Source organism: Ornithodoros turicata, chromosome 1 (genome assembly GCF_037126465.1).
Source record: "Ornithodoros turicata isolate Travis chromosome 1, ASM3712646v1, whole genome shotgun sequence".
Classification (NCBI taxonomy): Eukaryota; Metazoa; Arthropoda; class Arachnida; order Ixodida; family Argasidae; genus Ornithodoros; species Ornithodoros turicata.
The window spans coordinates 231,971,843-231,996,774 of record NC_088201.1 but is presented as its reverse complement, the minus strand read 5'-3'; the positions used below and the strand labels follow the sequence as shown (position 1 = coordinate 231,996,774).

At 48.4% G+C, this 24,932-nt stretch overlaps 2 long non-coding RNA genes across 2 annotated transcripts; one reads left to right on the top strand and one right to left on the bottom strand.

Annotated features, from left to right (window-relative positions):
• Positions 1 to 8,216: 8,216 nt before the first annotated feature.
• Positions 8,217 to 9,023, bottom strand: LOC135377162 (uncharacterized). Its single transcript, XR_010418071.1, has 2 exons — positions 8,875 to 9,023; positions 8,217 to 8,397 (listed from the first exon to the last, which is right to left on the bottom strand). It is a non-coding gene; the product is annotated as an uncharacterized LOC135377162 (long non-coding RNA).
• A 12,778-nt stretch (positions 9,024 to 21,801) lies between these two features.
• On the top strand, positions 21,802 to 22,619 carry LOC135377161 (uncharacterized). Its single transcript, XR_010418070.1, has 2 exons — positions 21,802 to 21,961; positions 22,439 to 22,619. It is a non-coding gene; the product is annotated as an uncharacterized LOC135377161 (long non-coding RNA).
• Positions 22,620 to 24,932: the final 2,313 nt, after the last annotated feature.

The window sequence follows — 24,932 nt, the reverse complement described above, 5'->3', positions numbered from 1 at the left end:
TTTTTCATGACAGTGCATTTCGTTTGTTGACTGTCGTTATGGGTTAAGACGTCAGGGGCGTTATTCCGAGCCACTGCCCAGCGCCAGTGACGGTGTCGTTAGAAGATGATTACGAGCACTGGGAGCAGCACTTGCCCCTATTGGTATTTTCATGTCGTTTTTCATGACAGTGCATTTCGTTTGTTGACTGTCGTTATGGGTTAAGACGTCAGGGGCGTTATTCCGAGCCACTGCCCAGCGCCAGTGACGGTGTCGTTAAAAGATGACACGCGAGCACTGGGAGCAGCACTTGCCCTTATTGGTATTTTCATGTCGTTTTTCATGACAGTGCATTTCGTTTGTTGACTGTCGTTATGGGTTAAGACGTCAGGGACCCTATTCCGAGCCGGTGTCGAGTGCCAGAGACGGTGTTGATAGAGTATCGGCAGAAGACGACTACGAGCATCAGACGCGACACTTGCTCGTTTTGGTATTTTCATGTCGTTTTTCATGACAGTGCATTTCGTTTCTTGACTGTCGTTATGGGTTAAGACGTCAGGGACCCTATTCCGAGCCGGTGTTGAGTGCCACAGACAGTGTTGATAGAGTATCGGCAGAAGACGACTACGAGCATCAGACGCAACACTTGCCCGTTTTGGTATTTTCATGTCGTTTTTCATCACAGTGCATTTCGTTTGTTGACTGTCGTTATGGGTTAAGACGTCAGGGACCCTATTCCGAGCCGGAGTCAAGTGCCAGAGACAGTGTTGATAGAGTATCGGCAGAAGGCGACTACGAGCATCAGAAGCGACACTTGCCCGTTTTGGTATTTTCATGTCGTTTATCATGACAGTGCATTTCGTTTGTTGACTGTCGTTATGGGTTAAGACGTCAGGGACCCTATTCCGAGCCGGTGTCGAGTGCCAGAGACAGTGTTGATAGAGTATCGGCAGAAGGCGACTACGAGCATCAGAAGCGACACTTGCCCGTTTTGGTATTTTCATGTCGTTTTTCATGACAGTGCATTTCGTTTGTTGACTGTCGTTGTGGGTTAAGACGTCAGGGGCGTTATTCCGAGCCACTGCCCAGCGCCAGTGACGGTGTCGTTAGAAGATGATTACGAGCACTGGGAGCAGCACTTGCCCTTATTGGTATTTTCATGTCGTTTTTCATGACAGTGCATTTCGTTTGTTGACTGTCGTTATAGGTTAAGATGTCAGGGGCGTTATTCCGAGCCACTGCCCAGCGCCAGTGACGGTGTCGTTAGAAGATGATTACGAGCACTGGGAGCAGCACTTGCCCTTATTGGTATTTTCATGTCGTTTTTCATGACAGTGCATTTCGTTTGTTGACTGTCGTTATGGGTTAAGACGTCAGGGGCGTTATTCCGAGCCACTGCCCAGCGCCAGTGACGGTGTCGTTAGAAGATGATTACGAGCACTGGGAGCAGCACTTGCCCCTATTGGTATTTTCATGTCGTTTTTCATGACAGTACATTTCGTTTGTTGACTGTCGTTATGGGTTAAGACGTCAGGGGCGTTATTCCGAGCCACTGCCCAGCGCCAGTGACGGTGTCGTTAAAAGATGACTGCGAGCACTGGGAGCAGCACTTGCCCTTATTGGTATTTTCATGTCGTTTTTCATGACAGTGCATTTCGTTTGTTGACTGTCGTTATGGGTTAAGACGTCAGGGACCCTATTCCGAGCCGGTGTTGAGTGCCACAGACAGTGTTGACAGAGTATCGGCAGAAGACGACTACGAGCATCAGACGCAACACTTGCCCGTTTTGGTATTTTCATGTCCTTTTTCATGACAGTGCATTTCGTTTGTTGACTGTCGTTATGGGTTAAGACGTCAGGGACCCTATTCCGAGCCGGTGTCGAGTGCCAGAGACAGTGTTGACAGAGTATCGGCAGAAGACGACTACGAGCATCAGATGCGACACTTGCCCGTTTTGGTATTTTCATGTCGTTTTTCATGACAGTGCATTTCGTTTGTTGACTGTCGTTATGGGTTAAGACGTCAGGGACCCTATTCCGAGCCGGTGTCGAGTGCCAGAGACAGTGTTGACAGAGTATCGGCAGAAGACGACTACGAGCATCAGAAGCTACACTTGCCCGTTTTGGTATTTTCATGTCGTTTTTCATGACAGTGCATTTCGTTTGTTGACTGTCGTTATGGGTTAAGACGTCAGGGACCCTATTCCGAGCCGGTGTTGAGTGCCAGAGACAGTGTTGATAGAGTATCGGCAGAAGACGACTACGAGCATCAGACGCGACACTTGCCTGTTTTGGTATTTTCATGTCCTTTTTCATTACAGTGCATTTCGTTTGTTGACTGTCGTTATGGGTTAAGACGTCAGGGACCCTATTCCGAGCCGGTGTTGAGTGCCAGAGACAGTGTTGATAGAGTATCGGCAGAAGACGACTACGAGCATCAGACGCGACACTTGCCTGTTTTGGTATTTTCATGTCCTTTTTCATTACAGTGCATTTCGTTTGTTGACTGTCGTTATGGGTTAAGACGTCAGGGACCCTATTCCGAGCCGGTGTTGAGTGCCAGAGACAGTGTTGATAGAGTATCGGCAGAAGACGACTACGAGCATCAGAAGCTACACTTGCCCGTTTTGGTATTTTCATGTCGTTTTTCATGACAGTGCATTTCGTTTGTTGACTGTCGTTATGGGTTAAGACGTCAGGGACCCTATTCCGAGCCGGTGTTGAGTGCCAGAGACAGTGTTGATAGAGTATCGGCAGAAGACGACTACGAGCATCAGACGCGACACTTGCCTGTTTTGGTATTTTCATGTCCTTTTTCATTACAGTGCATTTCGTTTGTTGACTGTCGTTATGGGTTAAGACGTCAGGGACCCTATTCCGAGCCGGTGTTGAGTGCCAGAGACAGTGTTGATAGAGTATCGGCAGAAGGCGACTACGAGCATCAGACGCGACACTTGCCCGTTTTGGTATTTTCATGTCGTTTTTCATGACAGGCAATTTCCTTTCTTGACTGTCGTTATGGGTTAAGACGTCAGGGACCCTATTCCGAGCCGGTGTCGAGTGCCAGAGACAGTGTTGACAGAGTATCGGCAGAAGACGACTACGAGCATCAGAAGCGACACTTGCCCGTTTTGGTATTTTTATGTCGTTTTTCATGACAGTGCATTTCGTTTGTTGACTGTCGTTATGGGTTAAGACGTCAGGGACCCTATTCCAGCCGGTGTCGAGTGCCAGAGACAGTGTTGATAGAATATCGGCAGAAGGCAACTACGAGCATCAGAAGCGACACTTGCCCGTTTTGGTATTTTCATGTCGTTTTTCATGACAGTGCATTTCGTTTGTTGACTGTCGTTATGGGTTAAGACGTCAGGGACCCTATTCCAACCGGTGTCGAGTGCCACAGACAGTGTTGATAGAGTATCGGCAGAAGGCGACTACGAGCATCAGAAGCGACACTTGCACGTTTCGGTATTTTCATGTCATTTTTCATGACAGTGCATTTCGTTTGTTGACTGTCGTTATGGGTTAAGAGGGGATATCACCGAGGAGCCATCTCCGATTCACGACTTTTTCGCATGTAGATGGCACTACACAAACATCCGGGTCTCATCAAGGTGAAAGCTCTAATGAATACCCCTGTTACGAGTTTCTCCTCCGCGGGATTGTGTAGTTCCATAAACACGTGTGACCTCCTTGACTATTGAGGTGCAGGGATCTCCCGTCTTGTGTGGGTTGCCAAGGTCAACTGAGCTAAAGGAAAAAAGACAGGTCCGACCAAGGCGAATTCTTCTTCATTGTCCCTTTGTGGACAGCATCTCCTGACTTCTGGGGTTGATATTATCTGATTATTATTATTATTATTCCATGTCTGAGTTCTTCGACACCAGCACGCAAAGTCGAAGTGTTACGTTTCGTTCGCTGCGCTTATTTCTTTAAAATTATATTGACCTGCTGATGTTTCTTTGGCTGGGAGTTGCAAAACATTTCGCAGATAGAAGCTAGGCTTTCGTAAAGCCAAGTGCTGTGTATTCACAGAAAAAATGTGGTGCATTGATTGATTGATTGATTGATTACATTACCATATAGAATTTCTCCAATCTGCAAAACACACACGCAAGCGAACCTATGCTTGATTAACGATGAAAGGAGAAAGTCACTGAAAAGGTTAGCCAGCTGTAGGACTCGAACCCACATCTTAGTTCTTTCATGTCTATGCTTGATGTTTACGAGCCTCGGGATCCGGACAAAATGTCCCCGGACAAAACGTCCCCGAAAATGTCCCCGGACAAAATGTCCCCAGATGCCGTCCGGTTGCACAGCCGTTGGTACCTCAAATGTGACAAATATTTTTCATGCTATCATGTGCAGGGTTGATTGATTTAAATCAGCCAGATTTAAATCACCGATTTTAATCGCGATTTAAGTCATGAATATTAATCAAGATTTAAATCACCTCCCTTATGTTATGTTTGAATTCGAATAGTAACATAAAACTGGAGACGCTGGGGAAGATGAGACTGAGCCTGGGAATGAACCACAGCCTGAAATATATTATACTTCAGTGACTTTTAGCACAAACAGCGTCACGTGGCCCCTTCAGTGGCTCTCCGGCACACTGGCAAACAATTTGGTTACACATGGCGGGTGGTCATTCCACGAGCGTAGAACTTTTCCAGTTATTTCTTTTTCCTATTACTATTCAGTGTAATTCATAATATATAGTTTTCAAATAGATCTCCATTTGTATTAGCTAGTAACTGTTAGCCGCACTGTTAGAAGTCTAGACGCCCTTCTTTGTATGTGCTCAAAAAGTGATTTCGCTACTACGAGGTGGCACACGGAAGCCATGAGGTGAAGATCTGTTTTAGAAGACAAAAATCAACTCAGTGATTTAATCAATATTCATCATATTTAAATGAAAAAAATCTGAATAATTTGATTTTTTAATCCGCCGAACAAGAACGCAGTTGAGGACTGGCAGACGGCTGAGTGACGGCAGCTGGGGACATTTTGTCCGAGGCCTTTTCGGGGGACATTTCGTCCGGGGACATTTGAACCCACAGAAGAAAAAGAAAAGGCCATGGCAGTAAAAGAGTCGCAGTCGGTAAAAATGTGAGCGATATCGTTGGGTGAGCTCTTGTCCGATGAGCGATTGTCGGCGCCCTGGTGAACTTCATTCCGATAGAAATTAATTCGCAGCGGCACTACATGCGAAACGAATTGTAAATAGCTGTATTCAAAACGAATATGCGAAATTTTTCTTCTTTTTTTTGTTTGTTTGGCTTTTCAGCTGAAGAGGGGAGACCACTGGTTATTTTCATATCTTTGTCATTCACGAACAGCACAGCGGAATAGAACAGTGCGGAACAATCACGCATACCAGTAGGACACATATTGAAAAAAAAAAAATATATTACCCCAAGCTGGGAGCAACCTCTACATTTTCTGGGCACCTTTTTCATTGGTAGGGAAAGATCTGAAATGGGATAGCGATATGTGCGCGTAAGCTACCCGAAATCTGCGGGTGCTACGAAGATAATTTCGCCATGGTACAACGAAAAATAATGAATTAACAGCCATATAAAACCTTAGTTCAACGTTGTTTATAGTATGCATCTGCAGTCTTTTTCGATTTTCGGATTCGGTGAATCTGCGTTTGATGAAACGTTCATTCGACGTTCATTCAGCCTTAGTTGGGTTCTTCTTTTTTAGTGACTCTAGTTCTACTATAGCAAGCGGAGGTCATTGTAATAACGTTCTGGAATCTCAGGGTCGCCCTCCCAAATCCCTTCCTACACCAGAGGTGTGGTACATGAAGCTTTTTGGGGTTTAGTGAGTCATGGGGAAGTTCCACGCAATGTTCTCCTACAATCGGGCAATGGCTTCCGGGGCCATAAATACAGTAGCCGTACAGATCTACCTCTTCTACGCGTTTGCGTTTTTTGCTGTTCTTCAGCTGTTCCGCTGTTGAACAGCTTTTTCTTTTCCTTTTCTCTCTTTCTTTTCTTCTTTTTCTTGAGGCACACAAGGACGGGTATAATTTGCGTGAATGTAGAGTAACGACCGGAGTAACGCGTTACTTTTCTACTCGTTACTCAATCACATTTGGAGTCGAGTAATTGGTAACGGTAATCAATTAGCTTTTGCGTAGAAGTAACGGTAACGGTAATCAATTACTTTTGTCGAGTAACGGGCACAAGACCATTTTTTTCTACACCCGTACGCATGGTATCCACCACATGCGAAATCATTATTCAGCATGAAACGGACGTAATCTTTAAATTTCCTTATCAACTTAGCTTATCTTGCTACAATTTACCTAGACGTTTCGTGTCCTCCGTTGCTTTCCATGCTGGAGCAGCGCTCACATTATTTTATGCCCTCTAGTCTAACGTGTGCAGCTTCGACATTATTGAAATGTTTCTCCCTGGTTTTCTTTTAAATAACCAATCAATCAATTATTGAAATGTGTTCGGTTTGGAAGAAACATCGATGCGATTAGGAATTCGAACGTTGAATTGCATGTTTGATTCGGAATTCAAACAGAATATACGACTACTCGCTTCGGGTGTAGGACAAAATGTCCCCCGAAAAGGCGCCGGACAAAATGTCCCCAGCTGCCGTCACTCAGCCGTCTGCCAGTCCTCAAATGCGTTCTTGTTCGGCGGCATAATGCCCCGTGGAGATACTGTGTCCTGGGCCAACTTCTCGGATCACTGCAACTACGACCCAATTAAGAGCTACGCCCAATTAACTGACGGGCAGCGTGCCGCAGAGTGGGACAATTATGGAAGTAGGAGCTGTTTCTTAAATAAATTGCAATTATAAATGTATAAACAGTATAGTTATATATATATAAACGCAAAAATATGCGTTTTGGTCTATAAGTGTGCGTGGGTACCGAAATCCTGACCCGCACCCTCCCGCGACCCGCGCATGTGTCACCCGCGTCCGCAACACGCATTTACCCGCAAGTATTTTAAAAAGTAACGTGAGCACCATATTCGACATATTTCATGCAATGCAACGTCGGGGACCGGCTGATCATAGCTTGCATCGCAAAAGTTCTGAAAAATAGCTACCAACTATTTACTTTTCGAAATTTTTCCCTTTAGTGAGTGCGAAAAATTACTGGCATTAATGGCGTGCGAGTAATGCGGGTATACCCACAAGACACTCCGACGGGGCCCAACCGCACGTAGAGCAGTACGTCGTAAATAAGAAGTCAAATTGCTCTGACGGCCTATAGGATGCGCAACCTCCACATAATCAGGGTTGTAAAAAATCGTGATTAAAAAATCAAATTATTCAGATTTTTTCATTTAAATATGATTGATTAAATCACTGAGTTGATTTTTGTCTTCTAAGACAGATCTTCACCTCATGGCTTCCGTGTGCCACCTCTTAGTAGCGAAATCACTTTTTGAGCACATACAAAGAAGGGCGTCTAGACTTCTGACAGTGCGGCTAACAGTTACTAGCTAATGCAAATGGAGATCTATTTGAAAACTATATATTATGAATTACACCGAATAGTAATAGGAAAAACAAATAACTGGAAAAGTTCTACGCTCGTGGAATGACCACCCGCCATGTGTAACCAAATGTTTGCCAGTGTGCCGGAGAACCACGGAAGGGGTCACGTGACGCTGTTTGCGCTAAAAGTCACTGAAGTATAATATATTTCCAGGCTCAGTCTCATCTTCCCCAGCGTATCCAGTTTTATGTTACTATTCGAATTCAAACATAACATAAGGGAGGTGATTTAAATCTTGATTAATATTCATGACTTAAATCGCGATTAAAATCGGTGATTTAAATCTGGCTGATTTAAATCAATCAACCCTGCACATGATAGTATGATAAACATTTGTCACATTTGAGGTACCAACGGCTGTGCAACCGGACGGCATCTGGGGACATTTCGTCCGGGGACATTTTGTCCGGATCCCACTCGCTTCGGTTGACCTTTCCTTTTTTTCCTTTTTCTTTAATTCATCTTCATATCAGTAGTAAGTACTGACCACGTTTATCCGGAAACGCACATCTGGCCTGGACGCCATTAATTAGCAATTAGAGCTAATTGGGACCCCCCACATTAATCAGCACCCTCCAGGGAGCCATCACACTAATTGGGGAATGTCTATCTTGCGTCCAGACCAAGATGTGCGTTTCCGGATAATCGTGGTCATAAAAAATAAAAAAAACAGGCAGAAAATAAAATAAAAAGATAGAAATAGAGTGGAGAGAAACAATTTATTCGAAAATCAACGATGCCGCGGCGAAGAAGCCGCTCCGCAACACCCGAGTGACCAGCGTCCGCCATGTTGGTAGTTTGCACCCAGCAGTTGCAGAGATCGACGACAGGTGGCCACTTAGTTGCAAGGCATCACACCAGATGGCGCCACCATCATAGCTCTAGACGAGAAAGACAGAACAAGATACTAGCGGCAGGTAAAAATGACAGCACTGCTAAGCAAGTCTAGGCATGCGAGAGAAAAGGTCTAACCGCTACTGCTAAAACAGAAAACAGTACACATCGCGGGAAAAAGGCTTACGGGGGGACGATCGCTTAGGCCTAACCCCAACACTACGCAGCTAACACAAGGCGGGAACCACATATCGCTAAACATGCGAGAAAAGGCTTAACACGAGCGCGGTCACCGCTAAACACGGCAAACATACGAGGAAAGAGGCTTACGGGGGGCGATCGCTTAGGCCTAATCCCAACACTACGCAGCTAACACAAGGCGGGAACCACACATCGCTAAACATGCGTCAACAGGCTTGGACACCGCAAAACAAGTCTAAACATGCGAGAAAAGGCTTAACACGAGCGCGGTCACCGCTAAACACGGCAAACATACGAGAAAAGGAGCGCGTCAAATCACTCACCTTTTCCCCCGCGGCAACTTCCAGGCAGAAACTGAGCGAGCGCGGAGAACATACGTCTGCTCCCTACGAGATCCAGCCAGCAACTGAGCGAGCGCGCGGAGCGCACGTCCGTCTTCCGCGACGGTCCGAGAGAAACTGAGAGAGGCGACGCGCGCGCGCCCTCTGCTCCACCCGTCCGCGTATGCGCGCGCGCACGCTGCTAGCTCCCTCTGCGCCGGCCGCGGGTGTTTTCGGTTTCGGCTCTCTGCTGCGCGCGCGCGCGCTCCTAGCGGCGACGGGTGGCTTTTCAGTTTCGCTTTCATTCTCCGTTCTTTGCGCGCGCGTTTATCTCTATAAAGGCAGCGCGCACCGCGCTCGCGTCATCATTCTGACCGATACGTGGAAAACGCCATGTGTGGTTTATTCTCCTGCGTTTCTCGTCGTCGCAAGGAAAAGACAAAAAACGAAGAACTTCGCGAATTTATACGCGGCATCGTGGAGGAAGCCTTTCAAGTCCACCGTCTGGAATGGTTGCAAGCGCGTCAAGAAATGTGTCAGGACAAGATGAAGACGCTCGACCGCATCTTAGCGGCGGACAGACTGGCGAAAAAGAAGTCCAACTTTAGCCTGGACAATCTGTATTGGGAACGCAGTTCCGATGTAGAGGACGACGACGAGGATGTGTAAATAAAAAGCGATGCATTTCTCTTCGAGTCTCAGTCTCTTCTTTCTCTTCGTGCAACGTGTACGCACGCAACATGTCTTCCCCCGAACCTTTTCGTTTCCGTCATCCCTTTCGCTGTATCTTAAGCGGCCCCTCCATGTGCGGCAAATCTACGTTCGTTGCTAACGTGTTGAGGAACCTGAACGACGTGGTAGACAAGCCTCCGTCACAAATATTCTACGTGCAGAAATATGCTTCGCCGAGCATGCAGGACGAATTCGGGGACTCCGTAAAATTTACCAAGGAGCTACCGCGAGAGTGGGACACGTCGCGCGCTACGCTGATCGTCGTCGACGATCACATGACCGACGCCGGTTCCTTGAAGGAGGTGACCGATCTTTTCATTCGGGGTTCTCACCACGCCAACGCGTCGATCTTCTTACTCGTTCAAAACATCTTTTTCGACAGTAGCCATTTTAGAACAATATCCTACAACGCCAGTTACGTCGTCCTGTGGCGCACCGTGCGCAGCGTGCACCAGATGGAACATTTCGGCCAACAGCTATTTGGCAGAAAAAGATTGGAGTATTTTCTGGACGCATATAAACAAGCAATGTCGTCGCCCCACGCATATTTACTCGTGGATCTTCACAACTATACGCACGAGGATCACAGGTTGCGTAGCAATATCTTCCCGGGAGAACGTCAATATATCTACGCTCCGAAATGAATCTCCGCCCTCACCTCACTTTACTCAAAGTACTCTCCACTCTACCCCCTCCACGCCGCCGCGACGTCTTGAGACGTTCGTCCTCGTCCGACATGAAACACCTCTCCGAAATTTGCCTCAATGTATTGAACGGAAAGGTGGCTCTAGCTCCAGATACGTTCGCGCGTTTGAAGAAGCACAAACGCTTTTTACGACGGCTCGCCTACAAAAAGATTCACAAGAATCCGCAACGTTTGAAGCGCTATCTGTCTCAGCAGCGAGGACAGGGCGTTCTTTCGTCGGTGGTTCCTCTCCTGCTTTCCGCCGTGTTGAACCTTTTCTCCAATGGCCAAGAGAATTGAAGTGACCACCTCCATCGGAAACATTCTTTCCTCGAAGGAGAGTGACGACGTCAAAGTGAAACTCATACTGCAAGCACTGTATCGTATACTCAAGCAGTACGGATTTGACCCCTACGACAATAAAAACAAGGCGTCCGACGCTACAAATGACTTTGACTATTCGCTCCTCTCTCCAGAGGTGGACGAAGAGGAAGCGGAAAGGGTTGTCTCGGAATTAAAGAAGGTTCTTTCCTGGGATCGCGAGGGTTGTGTCTCCGTGTCGGGCAAGCCCATCAGACACTCCTCCGTTTACGAACTCGTCAATTATTTGTTGCAACGTAAGACGGGAAAGAAACCTTCCTGGTTCCCCAAAGTCTCGAAACTATTGCGTCTGATTTCTCTACCCAAATCTCGCGAGCCTCAACAGCAGCAGCAGCAAGCCTCCATTGCGTGGACGACTTATGGAGGGATATGAGAAACCAGAGGGTGGTTTGGGGGGTGTGGAACGCTATAGAAAAGCGCATCACTTGAGCAAAAAGAAGGCTCTCGCCATTCTCAGAAAGCTGGATGCCTACACGCTTCACCATCCGGTCAGAAGAAAGTTTAATAGGAGACGCATCATCGCGCTCAAGATCAACGACGTGTGGCAAATGGACCTCGCCGATTTTTCAAAATACAAGAGATTCAACGGTGGCTACCGCTACATTCTCGTGGCAATCGATTCCCTCTCCCGCTTTCTGCGCACCCTCCCGCTAAAGACGAAGCGCCCCGCCGAAATGAAAAGGGCCATGATAAGACTTTTTCGGGGAGGTAACGTACCTACACGCATCTTTTGCGACAGAGGCGGGGAATTCTACAACAAGACCGTCAAGGAGTATCTCTCACGAAAGAAGGTACAGATGTATTCTACCTTCTCTCCAGTAATCAAAGCGTCGCAGGCAGAGCGTGTCATACGGACTTTACGCGACAGAATATTCCGTTATTTTAGAGTAACGGGAAAATTTCAGCTCTCGAATCGGTATAAAGTCGGTCTGATGGATCTCAGCATAAGTAACGATTTTTTAAATATCGGCTACGAAAGGCAAGATGCGAAAATCGAGGTTTCTTTCGATGATACGGTGGAAGCCGGCAGAACTTTTCGTGTCACCTCGGATCTCGAGAGGGATTTGGGAAAAGCCCTTTCGGAATTCGACGTTTCTTTCGCGTACAATAAATCGCGATACGACTTCGTCTTACCCGTGGACGTGAAAGCCGTGGAATTGGACCCTCGGCTCGCGCAAGCGCTCGACGCCTCGCTAGCGTCCCGCGAAGCAGGTCGTGCGGTGAAACCCCCCAAATTGAGCGAACGCGAAGCCACCTCCATCTTATTGGAGCACGCCGCACCCGTCGCTTTCGGCGACGTCACTCTGAATTCGGAAACCACGTCCCTACGGAACACACTCAACAAGTATTTCCAGACGCACAAGCTGGACGCCTCGCTAGAATTCGCGGATAACGTGTACTCTCTGAAAACACCGAAAGGGTTGCACGTACCGGAACCCTTTGTCAAGCTGCTACATCTCACAGCCGTCGAGGGACACGAAGAAGAAACGCTACGCGTCTCTCTCCCCGTAGCGCGCCAATTTTCTTTCACGATCAAGACGAAAATTCCTCGATCTTTGCAAGTACATGTGCCTCCCGGCTATTATGCGACGCCGCAAGCACTTCTAAATGCGATTAATCAGCGCGTAGGCGAACGCGCGCGCTTCAGCTTCGACGGAACCGAACAGAAATGTAAAATTCGGCTTTCCGAGGGCACCTCCACCCTAAGACTTTCCGAGTACCTGGCCGTGCTTTTGGGCTTCGAATCGCGTACCGTGTTCACGGGGGATGAGGATGCCACGAGCTCCGTCGAGGTACTCCTGGAACCCCCGTTTCACAACATAATCGTGTACACGGATATCGTGGAACCCACGTACGTGGGGAGCGGGAAAAAACCGATATTAAAAATACTACCCTTTTATTACGAGAAAGACAAGCACGTCGTCACCTACACGTTAGATAACATCCAGTATTTTAACCTGTCTCAATTCGAAATTCCCTCAGTGACGATCGTTCTCGCGGACGAAACGGGAAGACGTTTGCCGTTGCGGTCCAAAGGCAGAACCAATCTAACGTTGCATTTCAAATATGTACCGTAATTCCCCCAAAATAATTCCCGTGTACACGGGACCCCTTTTCCAACGAGGGGGCGGTGTGTTGAGCAACATATCCAAGTTTATCGTTCCCATCTGGCAGCAAATAAAACCGATCGCCAAGAGAACGTTGAAGCGCTTGGCGCGGAATTTGGCCGATGGCGAAGGAATATCGCGCGCAGTAAAAAAGACGGCCATAGCAACGGGGAGAGACGTGCTGGATTCCATGGAGGGCTCTGGAAACAACAACAATGGAAAGAAACGCCGCAAACGACAACAAAAGGCGCCGACACACGACGCACCTGCAGATATCTTTGGTACGCCGTGAAGGTCACACATCCGCTGCGCGCGCTCCGTCATGACGTCAACGAAAGGAAAAATACAGACGCCGATCTGTCTAACGAGTGATGTGATGATATTCGAACCCCCTTCCATTCAATACGGCGTGGAAGATACTTCGTACCAACTTTTTTATCCGGTCAACGGAGTAAATAATTCCGTGATCGAGTTTTGTATTCAAAATTTGCAAAGGGCACACTTGGATCTCTACGGTAGTTTCGTGTCTTTGACCGTGCGCATTGTTCGCGACGACGGGGAAGAAATGGACGAGAAAGATGTCGTTTTCCCAATAAACCACCTGTTGAGCGGCATGTTTAAGACGGTCACCGTTTATGCGAACAACAAGCTCGTCAGTTCCAACGAGTTGTACGCCTACAGGAGTATTTTGGACGTCGTGCTTCATTCCACGCCCGCGGCTCAAGAAACAGTGCACGCGGCTGGACTTTATGTCGAGGACGACGAACATTTAAAGGACGATTACGACGTCTCGTCTCGCGGTCCGAAACAACGTTACGAAGCGACGAAGGGTGGAAAATACTTTAACCTGGTCGGTCAGATCAATACCGACCTGTTTCAACAGCCGCGCCTGATGGTACCTGCCGTCGAAATTCGCGTCGTTTTCCTGTTAAACAACGACGAATTTAAACTCGTATCGGTCCCCAAAGACAAGAAAACGTACAATTACGAGGTGGACATTAAAGAAATGACGTTACACTTGAAAAAGGTGACGCTGGCACCTTCCCTATTTTTGGAATACGAGCGGCGGCTTCAGACCACGCCGGCCATCTACGTGTTACGCGGATTAGAAACCAAGGTGCGGAGCTTGAGTGCCGGGAGCTTGGACGCTCACTTTGAAAACGTTTACCCCGAAAGGGTGCCTTCCAAATTATGCGTCGCCCTGCTCGCCACGTCCGACTTTCTCGGCGACATCCAATCGAACCCCTACAAATTCCGCCATTACGACCTGTCTCATTCGATGCTCTCCGTGGACGGCCAGCAAGTGCGAGCCGAGTACGACTTTCAGAACGACCTCGTCAAAATTCCCTACTTTAACTTCTTGCAAGAACTGGGAGAGAAACATTTCAAGTATAGCTACGAGCGATTTAAAACGAACGGGTTCCTTCTCTACTTTAACTTGGACGTGGACAAGTGTTCTTCTCCTTCGCATTTGAACGAGTGGCGAAAAGGAAACGTTCGCCTGCAATTACGCTTCGCTAAAGCCCTTCCACACGCGGTCACCGTCCTCTTGATTTCCGAGTGTCCCAAGCTCATGTACGTCGACAAGGACCGTACGATCACCTTCCCATAAGAAAAGATGTACGAGAGCGACATCTTGGAACTCGTGTCCTTGAACCCCCTCGCTTCCTCCATGCTGAGAGGCATTTGCGCTTCAAACGAAGCCTTCGTTTTACGCAAGCCCGGTTATTTAATCATCAATACGGAAGAGCGAAGAAGACGCGGGCAGCACTGGGTGCTCTACCTGAAAAACTACGACGGGTCTACCGTGTTTTTCGACAGCTACGGACTTCCTCCCATCGAAGCAAACCTTCGAAGGACTTTACCTGTAGTGGACGAGTATAACGACAAGTGTATTCAATCGCCTTTTTCGCCTTACTGCGGGCTTTTTTGTATCTACGTAGCCACGCGCATGTCGAAACGCTACAGCTTGAAAAGTTGTGTATCCATGTTTTCCTGTAACCTCGAAGAGAATGACGAAACAATAAAACGTCTCCTCGTGAGCGAACTCGTTTCGTAAAAAAATAGTCTATTTATTTTTTCACGACATACACAAGACCCTTGCGAGACGATCTTCCAACGTGCTGACCCGACGCTCACCGCCGTCGTCGCCGGTCTGCACCGTGACGTCGAGGGATGTGTGGAGAAGCCAGTAGCGACGGACGATAGGTCGGTTGAAACCCGCGTTGATGAGACACGGGTCGACTGTCTCTCCTCGTCTATACTTTTCCAACAGCTCGAGCTTGTAATCTACGAAACGCTTCATTTTCTTTGCAATCTTCCCACTGACGGTGAACAGACGTAAGGGTATCGTCTTGAGAATCGAGCGAAAGTCTCCCTCGCAGCTATCGCCGTGAATATAATCGCGTAATCGCAGCAAGTCCCGATACATTCGCGTTTGCACAAAGGTGGCAAACCTCTGCTCGGGCGTCATCATGACTGAGACGGAATGAGAGTAGACAACCTTTTTTTATTTCTCGTTACACACGAATTAGGCTCCAGCTTTGGTTTCGTAGCCGGGAAGGCAGCCCAAATACGGACGAAGGCTCGAGTCTAACCAATGGCTGGGGTTTCTCGACCAGAGTCCACCGCAGCGACAGGTAGTCAGTTGATCGCCGATTCGCAAAAAGAAGGTCTTTGGAGGAGGCTTGAAGGTTAGGACCAGGGGTAGATCTCCCGTCAGTAGCCATTCGTAATCTGCAACGAAAGGAGTGTGAGAAACGCGTGTTTTTATATCTCAAACACACACGCACGTACAATCTTCTTCAGTCACAGAGTGACACTGATGGTCCATCTTCTCCATCTTCCTTCAATAGTCGAAGTCCTTCGCAACGTACGTCGAACGGTACCGTCCGACAGCCGAGAAACGGGCGAATCAATCGGTCCGTCCAATGCTTTTGCTCTGGAAAAAAAATGTGAACGATTATAGAACGTATTAAAAAAAAAAAAAAATAACGAGGAAGCGTACCTTTGGACCACAATCCACCGCAATTGGTGCAGAAGAAGCGGGCCCTGCCAATCTCCCGAAATATGTGAGGCGGGAAAAAACCGACTTCACGCGCAGCAAAAGTGTTGTACACTGGAAACGAAACTCTTCAAACATTTCGACGATGATGATGACGTCATGGGTATTACTTACGAGGATCTACCAAGCTGATCATGATGGAATGACGATCGAACGTTCGCTTCGACATTTATAGTAAAGCTTTGCCTCTCACTCTCTATGACGTCATTGAACGTGTTTAAACATGTTAAGACGTGTTTGAACATGTTTGGACATGGGCGGCGAAGTCGCCCCTGGACACACTCGTTCCTCTCTCACCCTCTCTATGACGTCATTGAACGTGTCTGAACATGTTTGGACGTGTTTGGACGTGTTTAGACACAGGCGACGAAGTCGTCCCTAGACACACTACTTCCTCTCTCTCTCTATGACGTCATTGAACGTGTTTGAACATGTTTGAACGTGTTTGAACATGTTGTGACGTGTGTAGACACGAACCCCGCAATACGAAAAACGTCACGCAGTACGAATTAGATTGGTGGTTAGTGCGTCGCGCCCAGTGTAGAAGGATCCTGGGTTCGAATCCCACTCTGGGTCTTCTTGTCGTCATGTACAAGTCGTCCCAGAGTGTTAGCTAGAAATTAGTGTAATGTTTTATTCAACGTCGATGGTATTATCATTGTCATATGCGACATCGCAAAAAGGCGCGAAAGACGGAAGGCGGGGTGGTCAAAGTACAGACGACACCGTCGCAATGCGGAGGAGGAGGAGAGCGGTGTAGCGACTATAAAAGGTGCGCTGGTTCTACGACGATTGACAGGAAGCCCACGAGGGGCATCCATCCATCCACGACACGAGGCGTTTCGTGGACCAAAATGTAAGTTGACCGTCTCTGCTGTGAGAGTGTATTCTATGTATGACATTGTTTTTCATGAACCAATAGCCGCTGTCACCGCATGACACTGACCACAGGGACTCATCCCATCCTCTCTCATCATCATCATCATCAATCTCAAGCGTTCCTCAACTGAAGGGAAAAGTGAGCATTGTTTCGTGAGGGGGAATCTCGTACTGATTTTGTTTGACCGCAGTGCCGCGCTGTCTCGTATGTCAGTACGACCCCATCGATGCCATGCTCGTGGCCGTAGAAAGAGAGCACGAAGCTAGAATAGAGAATCTCGGTAATAGCCCAGTCGTCCTTTCAGATGACGACGACGACGACAGAGTCAGTAGTCCGCCTTTCCTAATACCTGAAACGGACGACGACGACGACGAATTGCTCATGTGGGAAGGGGATCAGTCGTATGCAGATTTCATTCCTCTGTCTGGTAGGGTTCGAGATGAATCACCAGATGCAAGCCCAGAATTTCGAAACGAAGCTGAGCCTGTCCAGGGTCGTAGAATCGTTGAATTGAGAGAACACGTCGTAGAGAATCATCCCTCCGTCACGGAGAGACGATTCCTTCCTTTTTTTGTCACAGACGAGGCATTTGACGGAACGGCTACTAGGTACACGCTTCTCTGTTCCCCGCACGACGACAACGTCGACGATTTGCGACTCTATCTACCGAGCATAGCTCCAGTAATCACGCGCGTCCTCGAAGCTTATCCCATGCCTTTCAAATTTTGTCTGTGCTCGAAGGCGCTCATGGTTAAGGACGGAGCCGATGGGTTGACTTCGCATCTCCTTCACGTGAACCTTCACATGAGAGTCGTTCATAACCGCCAAGAAATCGAAGGCGCGATAAATGCTGCCATCGCAGAGTCCTCGCAACGCGTTGAAAACTATGCGAGAGAAGGGTCTGGTTTCACCTCGAACGACGTCCAATGTGTCGACTTAAAACTAACGCGCTTAAAACCGAAGCGGATAGGATGCACGATGGAGCTTCCCGAGCTGCTAAAGAGAAAAACAAAGACTCTCACAAACGTCAAACTTCCGCCGAATCACGAAAACGAGTGTTTCAAGTATAGCGTGCTGGCACTCTTACATCCTTTGAGGAGCAAACCAAACCTGCATGTAAGATACCACAAGTACATGAATCCTTCCCATCCGGAGACGCGCGTAACGTACTGGCCGCCCTGCTTCCCAGTCACTTACGAAGACATTACCCTGTGGGAGAGAAAAAACAAAATCTCCGTCTACATCTACGTGTTCGACGAGCAGACGAGTTCGATATCTACCGGACGGGTTCCCTGCACGCTCTATAAGGATAAAGTCCACCTGCTCGAGGTTAGGGAGCATTTCTATGGGATCCGAAAATTTAGCACTTTCATGGGACGAAGTGACTACTTTTATTGCGAGAAATGCACGTCCGGTTACGGAACGAGAGAGGCATTGCAGCAACACGAACGTCTGTGTCGAGACGTAAACGAAGTGATTCTCGAAATGCCAAAAGCGGGGGAGTGTGTCTCCTTCAACAAGATACAGTACATGCATCCCTACCCCTATTTCGCGGTGTTGGACACGGAGAGCGTTTTGGAAAAAAACGCGCTCGTGAAGGACGCCTCGAGTGTGCACAGGATGAGCTCGTACAGCATTGTGCTAGTGAGAAGTTGTGATGGGAAAATAATGGACGTAGATGGCTATTTGGGACCCCAACGCGGCAGAGAAATGCTTGCTCTCGCTCAAGCGATTTAGTGATCAAATCGATAGGTTGAACAGTTGTCCCGCGCCGTTGGTCATGAGTATGGAAGACCACTTTCGGCACGCGAGCGCTACACACTGCGAATTTTGTGGAATCGAATTTAACCGACATACGCGGAAGGTATCGCATCACGACCACACCCGCTTCGTAGAGTCCGGTTCTTCGAATTTTGTCGCGACGCTGTGTGATACGTGTAACCTTACGTGTCGTAATACCAAAGAACTCGTCGTGTGCGTGCACAACCTGCAGTACGATTTGAGCTCCCTTCTCCGCCACATGCACGTTCTAAATCTGGGCGAGCCGTGGATCTTAGCTTCGAGCTCGGAAAAGATAAGAGGGTTCAACATTGGCGATCTCCATTTCCGCGATACCACGCAGTTTTTCAACCTCTCCTTGTCGAACCTGGTGGAAACCCTGCTCGCCAGCGGTGGTGAAAGCGCGTTTCAGTGTACCCGTCAAATGTTTGGTGACCGTTTCCGACGCCTCCTCAGGAAGGGCATTTACCCGTACACCTTCGTCGACAGTTTCGAAGCGTACAATTTGCCCGCACTACCGCCAAAGGAAGCTTTCAAAAGCGACCTGAACGACCAAGAGATCACGGACGAGGACTATCAGTACGCCCTCGAGATTTTCGAATTGTTCGAATGTAAGAACCTCGGCGGTTACACGCGTCTCTACGTCACGCTCGACGCCTGTCAGCTCTGCGACGTCGTACTGTATTTCAGGAAGATTGCGCTAGAGACGGATGGGTTAGATATCCTACGCACAGTGTCCCTCGCCAGTTACGCGTGGAGCAGCGCTCTGAAGCTCACCAAAGTCAAACTCGAGCTCATGAGCGATCGCGAGATGTACGAAACGATCGAGAAGGGAATCAGGGGAGGCATTTGTAACAGCTTCCACAGATACTGTCGGGCTAATCACGAGGGGTGCGACGATTACGATCCCCAGCAAGAAAAGACTTTTATCCAGTACCTCGACGTGAACAGTTTGTACCCGTACGCGATGACTTTCCATCTCCCGACAGGTGGTTTTGAGTGGGTCGATCCTTCGAGGTGGAGCGAGATCGATTTTCTCAACATTCCTCACGATTCGGAAGTGGGTTACGTGTACGTGGTAGACTTGTCATATCCCGAAGAACTGCACGCGCTCACTAGGGATTTTCCCCTGGCACCCGAACACAGGTGCGTGGACGAGAACGAACTCTCCCCCTACCAACGCCACCTGAAAGATGCGTTGGCGCTGAACGCCCCTTCCACAACGAAACTCTTGCTGACGTGCTACGACAAAGAACGCTACGTCGTTCATTATGCACTGCTCGCTCTGTACGTGAGGTTGGGCATGAAAATAAAACGTGTTCACAGCATCCTCTCGTTCCGCCAAGACAACTTTTTGCGAACCTTCGTGCAGAGAAACGTCGCGTTGAGGAATGCCGCGAGCACAAAATTCGAGCGACTTCTGTACAAAACCATGTCGAACAGCACGTTCGGTAAGTCGATACAAAATGTGAGACGGATGAAAAAGTATGCCCTAGCCTACGACAAAGAAAGCGCGCTCCGAAAAGCTAGCTCCGTCGACAGTCAGCATTTTCACATTCTGAGTGATAAGTGCATCTTGTACGAGATGAAACAACGCCGCATCAAATGCACGCACCCCCTTTACGTGGGCTTTGCCATTCTTGAAATATCCAAAGTCCGAATGTACAGCTTCATCTACGAGTCGCTCTTTTCTCGCTTGACATGTCCAGTGCAATTGATCTATAGCGACACGGACAGCGTAATTTTTTCTCTCACGTGTGAAAGCCTGGAAGAGCAGCTGATGAAGATTGAGAGTGAGTTAGATCTGTCTTCCTATCCGCCGGACCACCCACTTTTCAACGACGAGCACGCGAATCAGATGGGGTACTTCAAAGACGAGACGGGGGTGGAGTTATTCAGGAAGTCGTAGCCATCCGAGCGAAAATGTACAGCATTCTCTTGGCTGGGACACACAAACAGATCGCGACAGCCAAAGGAGTTAAGAAAGACGTGGTGAGGAAACATTTATTGCACGAAGTGTACCGAGATTCTCTGTTCAATGAAAAGGCGGTCTCTCAGAAGCAGTGCACCATCCAGAGTATAAAGCAAACGATGTACACCATTTCGAGACTCAAGAAGAGCTTGGTCCCCTACGACGACAAACGCTATCTCGTGGATGCCGTACACTCCTTCCCTTATGGGAGCTGCGAATACGGTAAGCTTCCTAGTGTTTTGACGCGTATAGGATTACGATAGTACTCCCTCTTTGTGCAGCACCGGAAAACCCGGAAGAGAGCCCGAGACCGTCGACGTCAGGCATCGAGTAACCGCGGAACAAAGAGCTGCACGCGCATGTAATCGAGAATAAAAGTTCTAGTCGAGACATCCCTCTCTCTCTCTCTCTCGCAGACAGGAGCAGCACGGGACATCGTGGCAGTGTGGTAGCGGAATGGGTGTACGAAAAGAATGACCATTCCGTCATCGTGCTGACGCAGTGACCCGCGCAATGACGACGCTCGGATGAAGATACCCCATATCCTTTCTCTTGAGGCAAGTCAGGGAGGGTGCAGGCATCTATCGACCAAGTCCTTTGTATGTATTCAATAAAGATGTTTCAGTGAAAGAACACACAGAGTCTCGTCAAAGTTATTCGGACTGTTTAATGCGTTGCATGTCAATAACCAAGCGGTATTTCAATAAATCAGTGACGAAGTTGACGATGTAGACTGCTTGCAAATGTCGCTGCTTCCGCAGGGCGTGCTTAATATGAGCGATGGCACGAGCGAGAAGGTCCACGATGTCTGCAGCGATGTAGTTGAATTCTGCGTTGGCCAAGCTCACAAATTCGCTCATCAGTCCCAGGGGTCCGTCAGGAACCGTTATGCAGACGTTCTTGTAACGGGCGTAAATTCGACGCACCATCTCCTGCAGCGGCCCCGGCGAGATCTCTCCTATATTGCCAAAGCCTACCATGTCTATCACGTAGCGAAAAGCAGTGATGACGAGCTTGTTGCGGGGACTTTCGCCGTTGAAACATTCCTTCTCCACTTCTTCCCAAGAAGCGTGGGTACGGGAACAATTTTGTAAAGAGTGGTAGCTGAACATCTTCACGTAGTGATGACGCGAGCGCGGTGCGCGCTGCCTTTGTAGAGATAAACGCGCGCGCAAAGAACGGAGAATGAAAGCGAAACTGAAAAGCCACCCGTCGCCGCTAGGAGCGCGCGCGCGCGCAGCAGAGAGCCGAAACCGAAAACACCCGCGGCCGGCGCAGAGGGAGCTAGCAGCGCGCGCGCGCGCGCATGCGCGGACGGGTGGAGCAGAGGGCGCGCGCGCGTCGCCTCTCTCAGTTTCTCTCGGACCGTCGCGGAAGACGGACGTGCGCTCCGCGCGCTCGCTCAGTTGCTGGCTGGATCTCGTAGGGAGCAGACGTATGTTCTCCGCGCTCGCTCAGTTTCTGCCTGGAAGTTGCCGCGGGGGAAAAGGTGAGTGATTTGACGCGCTCCTTTTCTCGTATGTTTGCCGTGTTTAGCGGTGACCGCGCTCGTGTTAAGCCTTTTCTCGCATGTTTAGACTTGTTTTGCGGTGTCCAAGCCTGTTGACGCATGTTTAGCGATGTGTGGTTCCCGCCTTGTGTTAGCTGCGTAGTGTTGGGATTAGGCCTAAGCGATCGCCCCCCGTAAGCCTCTTTCCTCGTATGTTTGCCGTGTTTAGCGGTGACCGCGCTCGTGTTAAGCCTTTTCTCGCATGTTTAGCGATATGTGGTTCCCGCCTTGTGTTAGCTGCGTAGTGTTGGGGTTAGGCCTAAGCGATCGTCCCCCCGTAAGCCTTTTTCCCGCGATGTGTACTGTTTTCTGTTTTAGCAGTAGCGGTTAGACCTTTTCTCTCGCATGCCTAGACTTGCTTAGCAGTGCTGTCATTTTTACCTGCCGCTAGTATCTTGTTCTGTCTTTCTCGTCTAGAGCTATGATGGTGGCGCCATCTGGTGTGATGCCTTGCAACTAAGTGGCCACCTGTCGTCGATCTCTGCAACTGCTGGGTGCAAACTACCAACATGGCGGACGCTGGTCACTCGGGTGTTGCGGAGCGGCTTCTTCGCCGCGGCATCGTTGATTTTCGAATAAATTGTTTCTCTCCACTCTATTTCTATCTTTTTATTTTATTTTCTGCCTATTTTTTTTATTTTTTATGACCACGATTATCCGGAAACGCACATCTTGGTCTGGACGCAAGATAGACATTCCCCAATTAGTGTGATGGCTCCCTGGAGGGTGCTGATTAATGTGGGGGGTCCCAATTAGCTCTAATTGCTAATTAATGGCGTCCAGGCCAGATGTGCGTTTCCGGATAAACGTGGTCAGTACTTACTACTCATATCCCCCCCCCGTGTTTATTAACACTGTAGCAAAAAGCCGACGTCCAAAGTGAACAATCCCACGCGCATCAATATTGGATGTCCCTCAGGGGACATTTTTTGTGTGCACATTTCTTCCAGCTGATAATTTTTTCAGTGGCATTTTGATTATTTGGGGGGTGGGGGCATTTTTTCCTAAAACCCTGCACCGGAGCAACTAATAACAAAAGCAGTACCGATTTTCATACTCAGTGCAATTAAACACTTGTATGCTTTCAAAGACAGCACCATATAAAAGTAGGATACGTGGTCCTTTCACCGAAAAATTGGCGGCCACTGTGCACAGAAAACAAACAAGGGTGATCGACATAGCTGCAGACTTGCCTGCCGGAAAACTTGCATTGCCATACCGATCAGGTCGGAAAAACCCTAGGCAGGGAACAGACTGGGGGATTGCGACACACATACTATCTCCAACAATCCCAAACAGCAGACGCTTTTGTCATTCCCTTACCTAATCTCCCATAAAGAGCTGTTTCAAAGACTTCATCAGAGAGAATGGAACCTTCAGGAAAGGGAATCTAGGATAGGGTGTTGGATTTACGCTGCTGTGTGGCTTCTTGGGATTCTTTGGGATTCTTTGTACCCCTTTAGCCCGCGATATGGCGCCACAGGAAGGCGCAAAATTCAGCGCGTTACCAACCTTCACATTTTATCATATATCGAGAGAACAGATAATCGGATGTGGATGATCCTCGTGTTAAAATGCTCTAGAAAGATTTTGCTTTGCCGCTCCAGGAAAATTTCCGCATAGGTCTCTTAGTTTTTTTATCAGAGCGTGTCAAAGCTTGAGTATCCAATTTTGGTAATTTTTTGTACTTCAATAACGCGTTTAGAAAAATGTCTTGAGAAAAGCAATATTTTTTCCTGAAGCGACAAAGCGCATTTCCGAATACTATCCAACAAGACCAGTCTCGTGAAAATCGGTTCATTATTTACCGAAAGGGACTGCAAAGTTTGTCCCATAGAAAATACATGGGGCCGCCGGAGGTGGTATCCCCTCTTAAGACGTCAGGGACCCTATTCCAGCCGGTGTCGAGTGCCAGAGACAATGTCGATAGAGTATCGGCAGAAGGCAACTACGAGCATCAGAAGCGACACTTGCCCGTTTTGGTATTTTCATGTCGTTTTTCATGACAGTGCCATTTCGTTTGTTGACTGTCGTTATGGGTTAAGACGTCAGGGACCCTATTCCAACCAGTGTCGAGTGCCAGAGACAGTGTCGATAGAGTATCGGCAGAAGGCGACTACGAGCATCAGAAGCGACACTTGCACGTTTCGGTATTTTCATGTCATTTTTCATGACAGTGCATTTCGTTTGTTGACTGTCGTTATGGTTAAGACGTCAGGGACCCTATTCCGAGCCGGTGTCGAGTGCCACAGACAGTGTTGATAGAGTATCGGCAGAAGGCGACTACGAGCATCAGAAGCGACACTTGCACGTTTTGGTATTTTCATGTCATTTTTCATGACAGTGCATTTCGTTTGTTGACTGTCGTATGGGTTAAGACGTCAGGGACCCTATTCCAACCAGTGTCGAGCGCCAGAGACAGTGTCGATAGAGTATCGGCAGAAGGCGACTACGAGCATCAGAAGCGACACTTGCACGTTTCGGTATTTTCATGTCATTTTTCATGACAGTGCATTTCGTTTGTGACTGTCGTTATGGGTTTAAGACGTCAGGGACCCTATTCGAGCCGGTGTCGAGTGCCACAGACAGTGTTGATAGAGTATCGGCAGAAGGCGACTACGAGCATCAGAAGCGACACTTGCACGTTTTGGTATTTTCATGTCATTTTTCATGACAGTGCATTTCGTTTGTTGACTGTCGTTATGGGTTAAGACGTCAGGGACCCTATTCCGAGCCGGTGTCGAGTGCCACAGACAGTGTTGATAGAGTATCGGCAGAAGGCGACTACGAGCATCAGAAGCGACACTTGCACGTTTTGGTATTTCATGTCATTTTTCATGACAGTGCATTTCGTTTGTTGACTGTCGTTATGGGTTAAGACGTCAGGGACCCTATTCCGAGCCGGTGTGTC